This window comes from Ochotona princeps, chromosome 22 (assembly GCF_030435755.1).
Source record: "Ochotona princeps isolate mOchPri1 chromosome 22, mOchPri1.hap1, whole genome shotgun sequence".
NCBI lineage: Eukaryota > Metazoa > Chordata > Mammalia > Lagomorpha > Ochotonidae > Ochotona > Ochotona princeps.
This window is the reverse complement of record NC_080853.1, coordinates 23,264,675-23,282,270: the sequence shown is the minus strand read 5'-3', so window position 1 is coordinate 23,282,270 and position 17,596 is coordinate 23,264,675. Positions and strand designations below refer to the sequence as shown.

Here is a 17,596-nt window from a genome sequence, read left to right as displayed (position 1 = left end):
ACACTCAGCCTTAAGCAGTTCATCACTTCACCATTGAACTATTCCCGACCCGATCACACCACTAGCACTTCCGCTTCAGGGCAGCAGGTGTTGGCTGTGACCCACTGCCTCTCCAGATTTCAAGGTGGCACTTAGCCTTGCACCTTTAGTTCTCTAGTGGGTCTGTAAAAAGCCACTGAATTTCAGTTTGTATGGTTTTCTGCTTGTTGTAAAGAGGTGAAAAATGAATTCTCAGCTCCTTATGTGTTGCAGCTGAAATGTGCTGAAAGTATATACATGCATCTATACAAATAATTGTGAAATCAATGCTATCTTCAAATATAGTAATTAGAATATAAAGCATTTGTTCCCTATGACATCAGAAGGTACATTGATGCAGACAATATATAGGCACATCTTTTTTTATATAGATATGATGAATGATGCTGAATTTTTTTTTTTTTTATTACAAAGTCAGATATACAGAGAGGAGGAGAGACAGAGAGGAAGATCTTCCGTCCGATGATTCACTCCCCAAGTGAGCCGCAACGGGCCGGTGCTGCGCCGATCCGAAGCCGGGAACCAGGAACCTCTTCTAGGTCTCCCACACGGGTGCAGGGTCCCAAAGCTTTGGGCCGTCCTTAACTGCTTTCCCAGGCCACAAGCAGGGAGCTGGATGGGAAGTGGAGCTGCCGGGATTAGAACTGGCACCCATATGGGATCCCAGCGTGTGCAAGGCAAGGACTTTAGCTGCTAGGCCATGCCTCTGGGCCCAAAAGTTCTCTTTAAATGCTAAGAGCTGTCACCTTGAAATAGTAATGTTCCTGACTTGAATATAATTGACAATTTCTAAATGTTATTTAATTCAGTTTTAAATTTGATCTTAGCCAAAATGGTGAGTTTTTTCTTTATTTTGGTCAGTCCAAGATAGGTTTGTAGTTATATTCTTATGCTCCAAGAACTACTGAATTGTCTTAAGTACACTTATTAAAAGGCCAAGCCCAGAAAATGTGTTTTTTCTAGGTCACATTTGACAGTTGGTGAAGGAGTTGACAGATTTTGTATAAAGTGTTATTTTCATAATATTCATAAGTTCAAAATGTTTACAGTCTGCTTAAGGACTGGCATGGTGGCAGATTAGGCTAATCCTCCACCTGCAATGCTGGTTCAAGGCCCAGTTGCTCTACTTCCCATCCAGCTTGTAGTCTGGGAAAACAGCAGAGTATGGCCCAGGTATGTGGGCCCCTCCCTGCACCCATGTGGAAAGCCCAGAGGAAGCTCCTGGCTTCAGATTGGCGCAGGTCTGACCGTTGTGATATTTGGAGGGTGTACCAGCAGATGGGGATCTTTCTCTCTCTCTCTCTTCTCTCTGTAAATTTGCCTTTCCAATAAGAACAAATCAATCTTTGAAAGAAGAGGTCCTACCTACCGAATGACTTCCTAAGTGGCCCCAATGTTTGGTGTACTAGGAAGCTGGGAGCTGGACACTTTATCCATGTCTTCAACACAGATGTCACGACTTTCTTTGCGCCATCCAGGCCATCAGCATGGAGCTGGATTAGAAGTGGAACAGCTGGAGCATGAACCAGCATTGCAGGCAGTGGCTTTACTGGCTGTGCCACAACACTGGCCCCATGGCCCTGTAAGTTTTGACTAATGTATTTAGTCCTGTAACAACCGAAACAATCAAAATATAGACTGTTTCTGTTAGCTCCCTGAATTCACCGGCACACTTTTTCTGGGGATTTTAAAGTTTTAGATTATTACCTTCATATATGTGATCAAGTTTAAATCAGTCTTTTGTGTAGGGGATGATGAAGTGCAATTCTAGTTTCCTTTTGTGTTTCTGCTCTCTCCTTTCCTTCCGTCTGCAAATGGATACCAGTTACTCCAGCACTACTTGCTCAACTGCCTCCTTGTGTTTGTTGAAAATCAAATGAGGATATACATACATATATATATATATGCCCATCCGACTGAGCTTCCTCTCTTATTTGATTGCTCCATATGTCTACAAGTTTTAAAATGTATTAGTGCAGTTAAGATCTAACACTTGCTGCCATCACTATTTCACTACTTAAGTTATAATGTGCCAAAAAAGGACAAAGCAAAGCTCTCTCAATGTGTCGACTTTCATAAATGCCTTAGAAAACTGTAACTCATTGACATTTGTATCTGTGAGTTAAAATACAGAGATTACATTTGAATCAAAATCTTTAATGCTTATATCCTGAAACTAATTATATTGCCAGAATAATGAAATGAAAATGTTAATATGTTCAAACCTTTGTGTGAAAATATTTCAGATATCACCTTGAAATCATTTATGCCACCCTTGTCACAGATTGTCTCACTTCGTAATTACTTTCTAGTTTCTAGAAAATTTGCCTAACATTAAAAAATATCCAAGAATAAAAAAATTACTGAGAAAAGAGTTATTTCTTTCCTTGAACTCCTAGTTAAAGTCGTTTTTGCTTTTGTCTAACCTCATTTTGCCTGAACCATTTTCTGTTTTTTTTAGTTTATTTATTTGAAACACAGAATTATAGAGAGAAGCAGAGACAGAGATCTTCCATCTGCTGATTCACTCCTCACATGCTTGCAGTGACCACATCTGGCCAAGCCAGTGCCAAAAGACTAGAACTCCAGTGGGTATGCTCAAAGTAGCAGGGGCCAAGTACCTGGGCACAATAGCAGGGAGCTAGCAAGGTGTCTAACCAGTGCTCACGGGGACACTGGCATCATAGGCCTCGGCCTTTTCCATTGCCTACAAACAAAGCCGGGTGACAAGGGCTGTAATCACTAATTTTTTTTTTTTCTGAAGTACTTTCTCTTTTTCCAAGTCCATACTTGTCTCTGTTGACAGTGTTGAAGGGACCAGGGGCACTTCCCTGTGTCCTCAGGCACTGAGGTTTTAAATCAGTCGCTTCCTGGCGCAAGCAAGCTGTGGTTGGGAAGGGAAGAGGGATCAGAGCGGAAGGTTTACCTGTTCCATCTGACTCTCCAGGGACTCCTGTGACCTTGCGAATTTTCAGCTCTGGCCTAATGCTGCAGGAACCTGGTCATTCAGAGGCTGCAGCTGCTTCCACTGTGAGCCAGGCACATGGCCAAACCACAGACTCCAAGCGTTGGAGCTGGACTTCCAGCCAGGAATATTCCTTGCCTCTGCTGGGGACTGCATCCTCTTATCTCCACTGCAGTGCAGCGTTTCCGCGTGCTGAAGCTCTAGCCTCTTCTCTTTGATGGCCTGCGCAGTGTGCTTCCAAAGGGATTCCGTATTGCTATTCTGACACTTCTGAGAATGGATGCAAGTCATTGCTGTTTTCTTTTTTCTCTAATTTAGTACATTTATTATTTAATTTGGGGGATGTTTACATGGTTGAGATGGGTGTATGCCCATGTGGACCACGGATTAGGGTGGGAATTGTCGAGAAATGGGGGAAAGTGGAGAGGCAGTTGCTTCAATTTTTTTTTCCTGTATGTGGGGAAAGCGGGGAGAGAAAGAGAGGGCCGTACCCAGCAGCCTAATCACACTCACGCCCAGGCATATGGGACAGCCTCCTGATGTCGTCCCGGGGCCCCCAGTGTGTGCATGTTCCCAGGGCACTGCTTAAGTGGTTTCAAAGGTTCTGAGATGCTATTGATTTCATTACTCCAACGTTGAGGAAATCCTCCCAAAAACCATTGGCAGATGTAGTCCACCTTGGAGTCTCCACTTGTCCAGATACTCGCTGTCGAAGCTCGGCCTTTTGTCAGTACCAGCTGGTGCTGGAGCCTAGCCCAGTCTGGCATACCCCAGACCCAGTCCACACCCATGCTAAAGGATGCTGTAGCCATGTCCAGCCCAGTTTGCCACCCCCATTCCAGCTCTCATGTTCACCAATGGGAACCTCAGCCCAGCCGGGGTGTCCCTTAGCTCCCCAACCAGGCTCACTTGTTTCCTTCCTCTCTCTCTCTCTCATTGAAAGGCACAGTTACAGAGAGAAGGGAAGGACAGACAAGAGAGAGAAAGATCTTCCATTCACTGGTTCCCTTCCCAAATAGCCACAATGGCTGGAGCTGAGTCAATCCGAAGCCAGGAGTTTCCTGTGAGTCTCCTACATGGATGCAGGGACCCAAGCACTTGGGTTATCCTCCATTGCCTTTCCAGACCACAAGCAGGTTGGAAGTGGAGCTCCTGGGACACCAGCTGGTACCCGTAGGGATGCCCGTGCCTCAAGTGGAAGACTAGCCTGCTACGCAATGACATTGGCTCTTTTCTTGATGTCATTTTCTGCTCTCCTCTGCTTAGAGTAGTTCTCCTTACTAACCCCCAGATGACAGTATAGCTCAGTAAGCTGGACCGGTTGTTTACTGAGTTCCTCAGCACTTCCTCATGCCCTCAACCCGTACCTACTCTGAAGTTTCTCCAGATCTTTTGATCATCCGTATCCCGGGGACACGGCGGCCAGGAATAAGCAGCAGAATGAAATGCGTTCTGGGCCTCCTGAGCCACCTACCTTCACTCTGCTCGTGGTACTTTGTTTATTAAGGAATCCTACAGTTGGAGGATGTCACCTCTTGCTTTTATGGTCCCAGATTGTGGAGGAGAAGCCAGTGGGACCAAGAAGAAGCTAATTTGATTTGCTGACTCCATCCCTTCATCTCCACCTTCAAATGGTCCCAGGCCATTTCGTCATGCTTCCCTGTGGCCTCCTTCTCAGCCGTTTAAAATGTGGCCTCTCAGACTGTTTTATGCATTCCTTCTTAATTTTTACATAAACGCAGTGATATGCAAACTAGTCTTCTTTATTTATGAGTTCCTTTGTTGATAAAACTTTCCGCCTTCTCAGCCGCATGAGATGCTATTGCATAATTACAGCATTGTGTCTCTCACCAGACCCTTATTGAGCAGTATGCATTTTGCGCAGGCCTTCAGTGTAAACGGTAGCCTCGGAGACATCAGTGTGTCCCTCCTTGTGCACCTGAACAATGAACTTCTGAGCCGGGGAACGGATGGCGTTTCTGCTTTAACACTCTGCTCTTCAGAAAAGGAGCAGTATTCGCCTGCCCTCCTGTACGATCAGGAGGGTCACCTTTTCCCCACACCCTCACCGGCCCTGGGCTTCAGCTTCCTTTTTCATCAATCTCAGCCAGTACTCCTGCCTTATTACTTCAATTTGCATCTCTTTGAATAGTCATGGGGTTGAGAAACATCTCATCATTTAGATTCTTCTATGAATTGCCTGTTTTTGTCTTGAATCTAGTAGTTGTATTTGCTCTCGAAGGATTTTTTGCGTGGTAAGGATATTTCTTTGTCTTGCTTGTATTGCAAGCAAGACGAGCAGTTTGCTGTTTATGTTTTAATTTTGATTCTGGTGCCCTCTGCTAATTGGACTTTAAGGATTTGATGCAGCCAAATATGTTGATATTTTCTTTTAGGGCTTCTGGTTTTGTATTCTTTTTCCCATTCAAGTCTTAGAAAAACATGTTTACATATATTTATTGATCTTAATTATTGCTAAGAAATATCCTAAGCGTGTTATGAGAATGAACATTATAAGACAACTTCTCATGATGAATGACACAATGGTTGAGGTAATATTAAAGCCCTGTGTCTAATGAGACACGATTTTATGGATACCATGGAAAGTTGAGTGGAACCAAGAGCCCAGTTTGATGACATCGGCTGTGCCCACACAGTTGTTTATAGAGTTACCCAAATGTTTCCTGTGTAAATTAAAGGTAGAATTTGTCATTCAGCTGAACAAGTATTTTCTTTCCAGCATCCATCCAATCTGTACAGGATTTAGACTTTATAAGACGCTAGCTGGTTGGCGTAGACTTTTCTGGGGAAGAGGAAAGAAGCCTGGCTAAGCTCTGCCTTGTGGATTACTGTTGTAGCTACTCTGAGGAACAGGATGGACACCTTGCCAAAATTGATTTCAGATTTTGAAACTGATGATTCCAATCCTGACAACACTCCCTCCAGCCCCTCCACACACACTCAGCAAAAGGCTGTGGATGTAGCTGAGGTCTCTGGCAGGACTAGAACCAGCATCCCAGTTTGGCCCAGTATGAAATGGCATGAGAGAGCCAGGAAAGGCATCTGGCTGAGCTGGGCAGAAAATTTTCAGGTGCAGGCAGGGGGGTTCACGCTGAGTGCCGTGCTCTGTGCCAAAGGAGGGAGCCCCCAGGCTTTGTGTCAGCTTGCCTAGACGTGGGGCAGAGGAGCCTACGGGGAGGGAACCTCAGACTTCCGCAAACCGGGTTAGGGCTACTAGAAAAACCACCAGTCGGAGCGCGCTCTCCCTCCAACCTGGAGCCCTTCCCCGAAGTTCTGGGGCCCACCTACGTGCTGACACATGGGAGCGCTGGCACCCGGAGGGCTCACCTCCCCCAGTCCTGGCTCACACCCAAAAGTGTTTACGTAGTTGTTAATAACCAGAGGCAATCAATCAACCATACCCCTTTAGGGGATAAAAATATCTGTGTCAGGACCTCAGAATAATCACGCCTTGGGGGTTCACCACCGCTAACCCCGCACCTGGCTTGCTCAGGCATTTATGTTGAGACAGATTTGTAACGACTCTCAGCCCCGCGGATGCACACTGCCCTTGTACTCCGCTGGAGATAATGCCCCAGTCCTCTGAATTTTTCCATTACTTGGCGATTTAGTTACTAATGTCCTATGAATCAGATGTCAGCAATGCATTCATTTCTAGAATACTGAGTATCAAAGCCTGGGTAAACGGTGGCTATTTTCCTTTGTGGAAATTCTGTTCGTTGATATGTGATTTTCTCATTTCCTCCCGAAATCACTCTATCATTGTCAGTAATGCCATTCTTTCTTTCGGAAGCAGTTACTGCCCTTGACTGCTTGCTGGTCAGATTGTCTGTCTTTTTAGGTAACTACTTCCAACAATGCAAACTGCTAGAGCAGGGAATTTATTCCATGGCCAGCACTGCTCTTGCCGAGAGTGTAAACGGCGATTTGATTTCAGTGGGTTCTCTGACTTAGATGACTTACATATATCTTTGTGAACATATCTAGTTCTGAGATAAATCGGGCTTTGTGTTCAATACCAATTTCTAAGACCTGGCTGGGAAGCCTAAGAATCAAATATTAGTCATTTTCACCATTTAAAGGTATGCTGTGTGGTTTTTAAAAATCTGTTAAAACTTTCCATAGGCCTATTGCAAGAGCATAGCAGTTAAAGTCCTCGCCTTGAACGCACCGGGATCCCATGTGGGCACCAGTTCTAATCCTGGCAGTGGCCCCGCTTCCCATCCAGCTCCCTGCTTGTGGCCTGGGAAAGCAGTTGAGGACGGCCCAAAGCTTTGGGACCCTGCACCTGCATGGGAGACCCGGAAGAGCTCCTGGCTTCGGATTGGCTCAGCTCCAGCTGTTGCAGCTGCTTGGGGAGTGAACCATCAGATGGAAGATCTTCCTCTCTGTCTCTCCTCCTCTCTGTGTATCTGCCTTTCCAATAAAAATAAATAAATAAAAAAGCTTTTCATATATCAGGCTCTTAAAAAGTTAAGTTCCGCTTGCACGTATTTATTTAAAAGATTAATGTTCTGTTCTTATATTTTTATTTTTAAGGATTGACTTTATACACACACACACACTCACGTTATTTAATTTTAAATGCAAGGTTACAGAGAGGAGAGACATTCAGAGAGAGAGAGGTCTTCCCCCCACTGATTCAATCCTCAAACGGCTGTCAGAGCTGGGATTAGGTTCCGAGGTGAGGTTAGGGACAAGGAGCACCATTCTGGTCTCTCATGCAGATGACTCAGGCTGAAGCACTTGATTTTGCCACTGGCTTCCCAGGTGCACCAGCAGGAAGCTAGACCAAAAGCAGAGTGGCCGAGACTCAAAGCTCTGCTCTAAAACTCAACCTGTTGCTTTACTATGCCAGCTCCACATTACTCAAATTTTATTCCTCTTCTTTGCTTATCAGAATTTTCTTTTTTTAAAAAAGATTTATTTATTTTTATTGGAAAGGCAGAGAGAAAAGTGAATAACTATGAATTCCTTGTCTGTGAATCAGATTTCTACGTGTGATTGCATAGTACCTTAAAATATCTGGAAGACTGGAATCAGGAGTAACATGATATTTGTGTTTCTGGTGAATAGAGTCTGTGCTGAAGATTCTAGGTTGGTTTTATGTGTCTTCGTGGCTAGGCTACAGTGCCCAGCTGTTTGGTCAAGCACCAATCTGGGTTACTACGAAGGCATCGTTTAGATGTAATTCACAGACGCCTGTGCTTTGGAGGTCTAGTGTAGGAAGGCATTCCCTACATCAATAACTTGGAATAGTCCTCCTACATTTTCTTCCAGCAATTTTATAGCCTTGGGCCTTAAATTTAGGCATTTGATCTTTGTTGAGTTGATTTTTTAATGATAGGAGCTATTTAAAGATTTATTTATTTTTATTGGAAAGTTAGATATACAGAGAGGAGGAGATACAGAGAGGAAGATCTTCCATCCAGTGATTCACTCCATAAGCAAGCTGCAACGGCTGGAGCCTTGTTGATCTGAAGCCAGGAGCCAGGAACTTCTTCCAGGTCTCCCATGCAGGTGCAGGGTCCCTAGGCTTTGGGCCGTCCTTTACTGCTTTCCCAGGCAACAGGGAGGGCGCTGGATGGGAAGTGGAGCAGCCGGGCTGTGGACCAGCGCCCATCTGTCATCCCGGTGTGTTCAAGGCAAGGACTTTAGCTGCTAGATCACTGTGCTGGGCCCTTGGTGTAGGGTTTTAAAAGTTAACTCTATTTCTTTTTTCGCATGTGGATGTTTTTGTTCTTAAGGTTTACTCCAAAGTAAATACAGATTCTAGTTTTAAGCATCTGGTGGACTTGAAGAATGTGGAACTGTAATGTGGGTAAATTATGTTAATGGGTTTTATGTCCATTTTAGATGTATTACCAAGTTGAGCAAATCATGAGTATATTGATGCTGGGAGCCAGAATTCTCACTGTGGAAGAAGGAATATGCCAACATGGAACAGGAGAAAGCAGGTGGGAGCCCTTATAGATTCATTGGAATTTGGAGTTGTTGGTAGGATTTGTACAATGTGCTCATGTATGTGTGTACATGCATAGTTAGTGTTTATATACATGTTTATGTGCATGCATAAACAGGTATGTATATGTATGGAGAGTGTATTGCATGAGTATTCGTGCATTGTATATGTATACGTGTTTTTATTAACTACAGTTTAAGGTGTTATTGATTACAGAGTTGTTAACTGAAATTAGAAAAGAAGCCCTTGGCAATTGAGATATACATTTTCTGGGTGAAAAAATGTTTATTTTAGAATTAACTGAAACGTGGAGGTAAAGGTATCTGTACCAGTTCTGATTCTGACCTGCTCAGGCCATCCTTGTCCCAGTCAAGGAGCTCTAAGGGATGGGAAGAGAACACGCATCCAAAGGACCACAATGTGCATAGGCAGGATGTTACCACGAGAAAGGGAAAACAAGAGGGCCCGGGACAATGGCTCAGCGGCTACATCCTTTCTTTTCTCTGTCTCTCCTCTCTGTAAACCTGCCTTTCCAATAAAAATAAATGAACCCTTACTAAAAATTAAAAAAAAAAAAAGAAAAAGAAGAGGAAATCCAGAACACAACGATAGCACTGTAACTTTAATCAGCAGTTTGTTCCCATCCACACCGACTATGTGTAGGGTTTCTGAAACTGGAGGCAGGTACAGAGGTAACGCACGCCAGGAGCTGGCTTGGCGAGTCATTCTCCTTGCGCTTTCTGGAAGACCTCAGGCAGATACAGCAGGTGATGTTCCTTGAACACAGCTGGGCTCCCCATCTCCTTCATGGTAAATTTCCAGATCTCTCTGAGTGCCCCAGGGGCAGGCTTCTTGAAGCCCACAGCATGGATGTGCCTGTGAGTGCTGATGCTGCACGCCCACGTCATCACTTCCCTGATGACATCATGCCTCCCTGCCTCTTTTTGTTTGTTTTAAACAACTTTCTCTGCAGGAGCCATTCTGTAGGTCCCAAGTTGGAATGACTGGAGCCCAGATCTTTGCTTCTAACACTATTTCTCTTCAAAGCAACCAGATCTCTAGAGAAATAGCTGACCCCAGGACTGGGGCATGATAAGTGCAAGAAGGGCGCGCAGCACCTTGTTATTTCAGAGAGGAAGGAAGGTTCTAGAACAAGAGCACAGGAGCCAACCTTGGCGAGTTCCCGCTGGACAGTATGAGGATCAAAATAATTAAATATAGTAAAAGACTGATAAAAGAAAAATTCACAAACCCCTGTTGAAGAGATAAAATGAAATAACAGAGGAAAAGGCAAGCCTGTTGTTTATAGGAGAATACTGGGTAGTTGAATGTGGAGGGAGTGCTGAGTGTGGAAAAAACACTGTTTCTCCACCATTATAGTCAAGAGTGAGGTCGGACAAGAGTGAGAACTAAACCTGGGGCAGGGGGCTTATTTGTATATTAGACTGCTTTGGTAATTATTCATTTGACCAGAAATCAAAGTGAACAGCATCAAGGGCAGATCAATATTGTAATTCACAGAGAAGGAAGTCTAAGTACTGCGGTTGAGTATCTCAGGTTTGCCTCAGTCTAATCACCGTAAGAATGCTCTTGTCCCAAGGAAACATCAGACAAACACAGAATGAGAACTGTATGATTCCAAACCCAACATCTGTCTACCAGTTCTCACTGTAGAGTTAAGGAACTCCATCATGCAAATGCTTATATGATTAAGCTCCTATTAGACAACATTGAGCTTTCATTAGTAATTGAATATAAAGGTGCATTTTTTTTTTTTAGAAATGGCTCATGCATTGTTTAGGAAAAGAAATGCCTAACACATGCCAAATTTAAGAAGTAGAAAGAACATTTACAAGAGCTTCAGGAAGGAAGTATTAAGTAAAGGTGAATCTAGAAGGCTGTCGCTTCTTCCTTTTTTGATTTTTGGATTCTAAAGAATGACGAACAAATACAGTCACATTCAAAGAGATTTGAATACAACATGTTTTGTGGATTTTTTCCTAATCACAGCTCTCTGTTTGCCATGCTTTTGTGCTCAGAAAACACCTGAAAATGCTAGTTGCTTACACAATCAGACGCTTGACAATAATCCCAGGAAAATTATCCTTATCTTTCTTTTATAATGAATTCCAGGAACAATCAGGTCAATGGAGACTCTTGGGTGCTGCTGAGAACTACCAATTTTGTGACAATCATTGAAATTGTGCCGCGTTACAGCTTCCTTGAGGACGCACAAACAAACCACGATGTAAATAACCCTCTTTCTGTCCCTCATTTCAGCCTTTTCCCCCCTCGCCAATCAAACCCGCTGTTATTGAAAACCATGTGGCAGAGGAAACTAGATCTGATTTTTCGCCCAGGTGGTTATTATTTTAAAATTATCTGGTAAAATAAGGGCCGATATTTAGTTAGTTCTCATATATGAGACACTGTCCTTCAGCATTATTTACAATACATGAAAACCTACTTAGCAAACATAGAAAAATATAATACATTCAGCAATCAAATATTACAACATGACTGCCTGACACCATGTATGATGAGTTGTGGTTGTGAAATGAGCTCTTGTGGGGAGACTGTTTCAGAATGATGAGTGATGATGCGCAAAGCTCTCTTCACAGAGGGACGTGGAGAAAGCGCCAGGCTCCAAAACCTATGCCGCCACCTGGGTGACCTTGGACGAGTCGGCTGACCTCTGCCAGTCTCAGTGTCCTCACTTCCACAAGCTGGAGGTGACCTCTGGGGGGCCTCACGAGGAGCCCAAGGTCAGTGCTTGTGCGAACCCCTGGAGCCCACCCACCGCAGGTCTCTCAGAGGGGCTGGCTAATGGGGACAAGACAGTAGGGGAAGGTCTTCGCCAAGAACTGAATGTCGGCCTCTGCTCATCCCGGCCAGTCAAGAGGTGATCTTGTCTCTCTCAGCAGCTCCTGTTCCAAAGGAGAGGGCGGGAAGGAGGAAGGAAGGCCATGAGGCTGGAGCAGGATCAGAGCAGGCAGAGGTAAGCAGGGCAGAACCCCAGGCCTTCGACATGGGGCCAAAGGCGATCCGTCCGTGACTGGGCCACCAACAGAGGCACTTTGGGGCACAAGGGCTCAGAGAGGCCTCAGGACAGCCTGTGGAACTGCAAAGCATGCAGCATCAGCGTCGAGAAATGATATCCCAAGCAGCATCGTCCTCAGTGTGCAAAGGACCACCCGTAAAAACATTGTTACTCACTGGGAGCAGGTGCTACTGGTTTGAAGGAGCAGCAAAAGGAAAAAGAACTGCTCAGGGTTTTATCAAAGTGAGATTCAGAAAACCAGTCACAGATATTAAAAGTGGTATTGATTGATAGGACAAAGCCTGAAAGATGATTTGGAGTTTCAGTCAGGTTGGAGAGCTGCCTGTCAAGCTTTTCCAAGAAATTGCATGTGGCTCGGCCTCTTTAAACTTCAGCGAAAGAAATACTTAGTCTCCTAGATGAAAAATGCGTCACTGGACCCCTGTCTGACGCAGTGCCCAGCTCTGCAGAGCTTAGGTCCCACAGCTTGGTGCTCGGCCTGTTCTGAGGCGGAGATGCGAGGCTGGCCCTGCAAGCTCCTTCAGACAATACCGGCTTCAGGGACACCAGCTGGTCAAGGCTGTTGGGAGCACACCTCCAGTTGAACGTCAGAGATTGAGAAGCTTCAGAAGCAACTGACCACGTGAAAATAGTGAACCAGAGAACCGCAGAGAAGCTAGATGGAATAGCCAAGCACAGATGGAGAAAGACCGGCAAAACACCTGGTAACTGAGCCTCATGTACACCAAGCGTTATAACCTTGTAAACAGTTGGGATTGAAAACGGGTGTTGTGTGTAGAACACTTTCTTTTGCATTCTACTGAGTGTGAGAATATTATTGAGCTGTTATTGCTTCTATAAATCTCACATGATGTTTGGCCAAGTGTTTTGCATTCACAAGACTTCATTCCTTCTAAGTGAAGGAAAGGAAAGTTTACTAATGTGAAGAATCAGGATCATTTTCCAGAGTTAAATGATGTTGGTGAAGATAATTTAAAAAAAAAAAATTTAGAATCTAGGGGCTTATACCACAGCATCCATATGGGCAAAGGCTTATGTCCCAAATGTTCCAGTTCCCATCCAGCTCCCTGCTGGTGGCCTGGGAAAGCAGTGGATGATGGCCCAAAGCCCTGGGACCCTGCATCCATGTAGGAGACAAGGAAAAAGCTCCTGGGTCCTGGCTTTGGATCAGCTCAGCTCTGGCTGTTACAACCACTTGGAGAGTGAACCAATGATGGAAGATTGTTTCTCTGTCTCTCTATAAATCTGCCTTTCCAATGAAAATAAATCTTTAAAAAAATAGAATGTAGATTTTTCTCTATCTCTCTGCCTTTCAATCAAATGAAAATAGATTTTCAAAACAAATTTTAGAATGTAATTGATACTATTTTATAAATAAAATGATAGTGACTTGTCATATTAACAAATTTCCCTATTTTTCTCCTAGAACGAGATGAAGTCAACATCAGTGTGAAGTCCAAATAAGAGAAAATGAGTTAGCCTGAAGCAAAACTGGTTTGGAGAATTAATAATACGATGCGATGGTAGCAGGCGTGTAGGACTGTGTAATGCTTCTCATCTGGATCCTTGCATTCTTCAATGGCTCTAGCATCAGAGAGTCTAATTCAGATTTCTCCCAGCCAGTGCAGACAAAGAAAAACAAAAGAGCTTTGGAAACTGGCATAGACATTCTTACCAGGAACTTGAGATATGAGAAGAAAAAGCTGTGTCCATCAGCAAGCTGGCCATTTAACTTTTTGCATCCTGTGTATTCAATGAAGCCAGTGTAGCCTTCACAGAGTTAAGCAGTTTGTTTCCATCAGGTGAGACCGATAGGAAAAGTTACTCTAAGACCTCACCCAATGATTCAGTTCAAAGCGACCGCTCTCCCCGCTAGCTGAAACATCCAGGTAATGCTACTTTTGAATCTGTTCCTTCATTGTATTTTGTCTGTATACATAGTACCTAAAAGAAGTCATCAGATAACATCACTTCCATGAATACAGAAACGCGTGCTTGGTAAGGAAGCAGATCAATGGCTCTGTGTGAGTCTGAAGGCGTCGTCTAACATCTGATTTAACGATGTTGCAGATAACAGAGCTGGCCCACTTTAAGATAAATCGAATCAATCCCAGCAATAAACACAGAAAAGCAACCCAGTAGGAGGCACTTGTGTTTAGTTCTGGAATGCATGGCCAAGTGGGAACTACACATAATTCTTCTCCAACTCGATCATTTCTGTAAGGCAATTTAGGAATTTTTGGAGGACGTTGAGAATTTAAGTTGAAATTTTAGAATTCACCTGGGAAACATAAAAAGGCAGGTATTTCTAGCCTGTGTTGGGAAATCTATGCAGTGGGATGTAAAAGCATGCCCTGTGGCTACAGTATTCGCGGTGAAGTAGTTCTGCGAAGATGACCAGTGTGCAGCGGAAGCCGTCCATCCAGGAGACCCGCGTCTCAGGTCCGTCAGGGCCCACAGGCCAAGGCGGGCAGTGCAGCAAATGCCTTGGGGACGTTGGCCAAGATATTTGCGGGTAAGCGTTCTTTTTTTTTTTTTTCCTTTTTAATGATTTAGTTTTTATTTGAAACTCAGATTAATAGAGAGAAGGAGAAACAGAGAAAGATCCTCCATCCGCTGGTTCATTCCCCCAGTGGCTGCAACGGCTGCAACTGAGCTAATCTGAAGCCAGGAGTCAGGAGCCTTCCTTGAGTCTCCCACGCAGGTGCAGGGTCCCAAGGCTTTGGTCCAGTCCTACATTGCTTTCCCAGGCCAACAAGCAGGGAGCTGGATGGGAAGTGGAGCAACCGGGGTATGAACTGGTGCCCATATGGGATCCAAGGTTAAGACTCCAGCCGCTAGGCTACTGCACCAGACCCTGGGGAAAACTTTCTTCTCTGCCAAAATTCTGTGTAAATTTCAGATGAATGCGGGGCTAAATGGCAAAAGAAGTGACACCAAGGAAAACCTGGTCTGTCGAAGAGAAATCTAAGCATAAAGTGAGTGAAGACCACAAAGATGGGCATGCTTGCGTGTCTAAACTTTGATCTTTATGCTTAACAACACCGAAAGGAAATAAAACATAAAAACAGTTATGATTTCCAAATGTTTGACCTTAAATTAGAAAGAATGCATGCACTAGAATTACAACCGACATGTGAATGAAAACCAATAAATATGTATTTTAGCCAAATAAATATACACGACAAGCATGAAAAAATTCAGCTTTACCTGTAACGAAAAGAAATGTAGGTTAAAACAACAATAAGAGGGCCTGGCACAGTAGCCTATAGCAGCTAAAGTCCTTGCCTTACATGCAACAGAATCCCATATGGGCGCCGGTTCTAAACCTGGCGGTGGCCCCGTTTCCCATGCAGCACCCTGCTTGTCACCTGGGAAAGCAGTCGAGGATGGTCCAAAGCCTTGGGACCCTGCACCCATGTGGGAGACCCAGACAAGGTTCCAAGATCCTGGCTTCAGATTGGCTCAGCTCCAGCCATTGCAGCCACTTGGGGAGTGAATCATCGGACGGAAGATCTTCCTCTCTGTCTCTCCTCCTCTCTGTAGATCTGATTTTGCAATAAAAATAAAATAAACCTTTAAAAACACCAACTCAAAAAATTAAAAAAACGAAGAACTAATTTTATGGCTTTCCCTCTGTCAGACTGATGAAATCGGCCAAAGCAACTTAATTGTATTTGGAAACTTCCTATTGAAAAGGACACTGAAAATCTTTAAACATTTATTCACTTTTACTCTTCTTGAAAAGCAGAAAAATATTGCACCTGATGGTTCACTCTCCCAGACGTCTGTAACATCCAGGGCTGGACCAGGCTGCAACTAGATGCCTGGAACTCAGCGTGGCTCTCCCACATGGGTGGCAGGGACCCAGAGCCTGAGCTGTGGCACCCACTGCCCCAGCAGGAAGCTGGGACTGCAAGCAGAGCCAGGACTCAACCCAGGCCCTCCAACGTGGCCCACAGGCACCCGCACGGCATCTTACCCATCACGCCAAACATGAGGGTACTCAGGATGTCTTGCTGTCATGTCGCGTTTGGATATCCTTGAGACCTCCAGGCAGATGTGGGAGTAACACAGTCTCCGCCTTCCCCTTCACCCAGAGTACACAGCTAAGCACGATGCCCAAGCCAGGGGTGAAGCCAGGAGCTTGTAGTCTCTTCCAGGTCTCCTACATGGGTGCAGGGTCCCAAGGCTTTGGGCCGTCCTCGACTGCTTTCCTAGGCCACAAGCAGCGAGCTGGATGGCAAGCAGGGCTGCCGGGATTAGAACCAGCACCCATATGGGATCCCGGCACATCAATTGAGGACTTTAGCCGCTAGGCTACCACACCAGGCCCTTGACTTGATTTTTTAAAGAAAATATTTATATGAAAGGCAGAGTTAGAGAGAGATCAGCAGAGTTAGAAAAAGAGAGAGAGAGGTGGGACCTGGGACCCTGCACCCACGTGGGAGACCCAGAAGAGGCTCCAGGCTCCTGGCTTTGGATTGGCTCAGCTGCAACTGTTGCGGTCGCCTGGGGAGTGAATCTGTCGGCTTGGTGTGGTCAGAGGCTAAGCACTGAAGATTCATTAAGTGACATGTGCTAGACAGGAAGGCGGGTCCCGGAGCAGGGTGCTGATTCAGTGCTGGGACACTTCAGAGATCTCATCGCGAGGGCCTACGTAAACGTGACATTTTAATGAACACCTCCAATCGCCACAATGCTCTGTGAGTCCTCCAGCAGGTCCCCACTTGGTTTCAGAAGCGACAGAAGCCCTGAGTGAGAGCCAGCCCTTGCGTCTCCACTGCCTCGGCTGAGAAGTGCAGTGAATGCGAGGGGTTGAGCACCACCATCACCCAAAGAAAAATCTAGAAGTTGGGCCCAAAGGTGGGAAAGAAGTGCTGAATGTTGGGGTAGTTGGAAGGCTCAAGCCAAGACTGCTCAGGGCCCACCGTGGGAAGAACGGGGCAGAGCAGGGGGAGCGGGTAGGGCGGGCAAGGAGCTATCCGATTCTTCAAAGCCAAGGTGGACAACGCTGCACTGGTGGAGGTGTTTCTGGGATCATTTGTGCAACTGGTCAGGACCAGGTAAAACAGAAGCCTTGAAGACCCACCCATGGGGCAGCTGTTGCTGATGGTAGCCAACCCTTTCCCAGGTGTGTGGAGTTGCCGGGAACCCAGACTGGAGGCCTGATGGGCACGATCACACATAACCCACCCAGGACTCCGAGGGCTGACCAGGGAGACAGCGTGAGCCTCCCACTCAGGGCAGGCTGGGTGATCACACAGCACACATCTTAAAGCATCGTTCTTTTCTGCAGTGATGATGATGGCGGTAGAGATGGCAACAGCAATGAGGCAGATAGCTACATAGGAAGCCCCTGAGGGGTCCGAGGAGCCCGAGAGGGTTGCTGGTGGAGAGGAAGGCAGGCTGTGGTCTTGCTTTGCTAAACTGGGGAACCATGTCCTAGTCTGAGCTGGAATAAAGACACCAGGCATGAAAAGAATTGGGGGTGGGGAAGGTGAATTGCCTTAAATGTTACCTAAACAGCATTAGCAATAGTATTTCC

The 17,596-nt window shown here is 45.3% G+C and overlaps 1 long non-coding RNA gene across 1 annotated transcript; it reads left to right on the top strand.

Annotated features, from left to right (window-relative positions):
- Positions 1-8,881: 8,881 nt before the first annotated feature.
- LOC131483048 (uncharacterized) lies at positions 8,882-11,729 on the top strand. Its single transcript, XR_009247486.1, has 3 exons — positions 8,882-8,982; positions 11,268-11,347; positions 11,609-11,729. It is a non-coding gene; the product is annotated as an uncharacterized LOC131483048 (long non-coding RNA).
- The last annotated feature ends 5,867 nt before the right edge of the window (positions 11,730-17,596 follow it).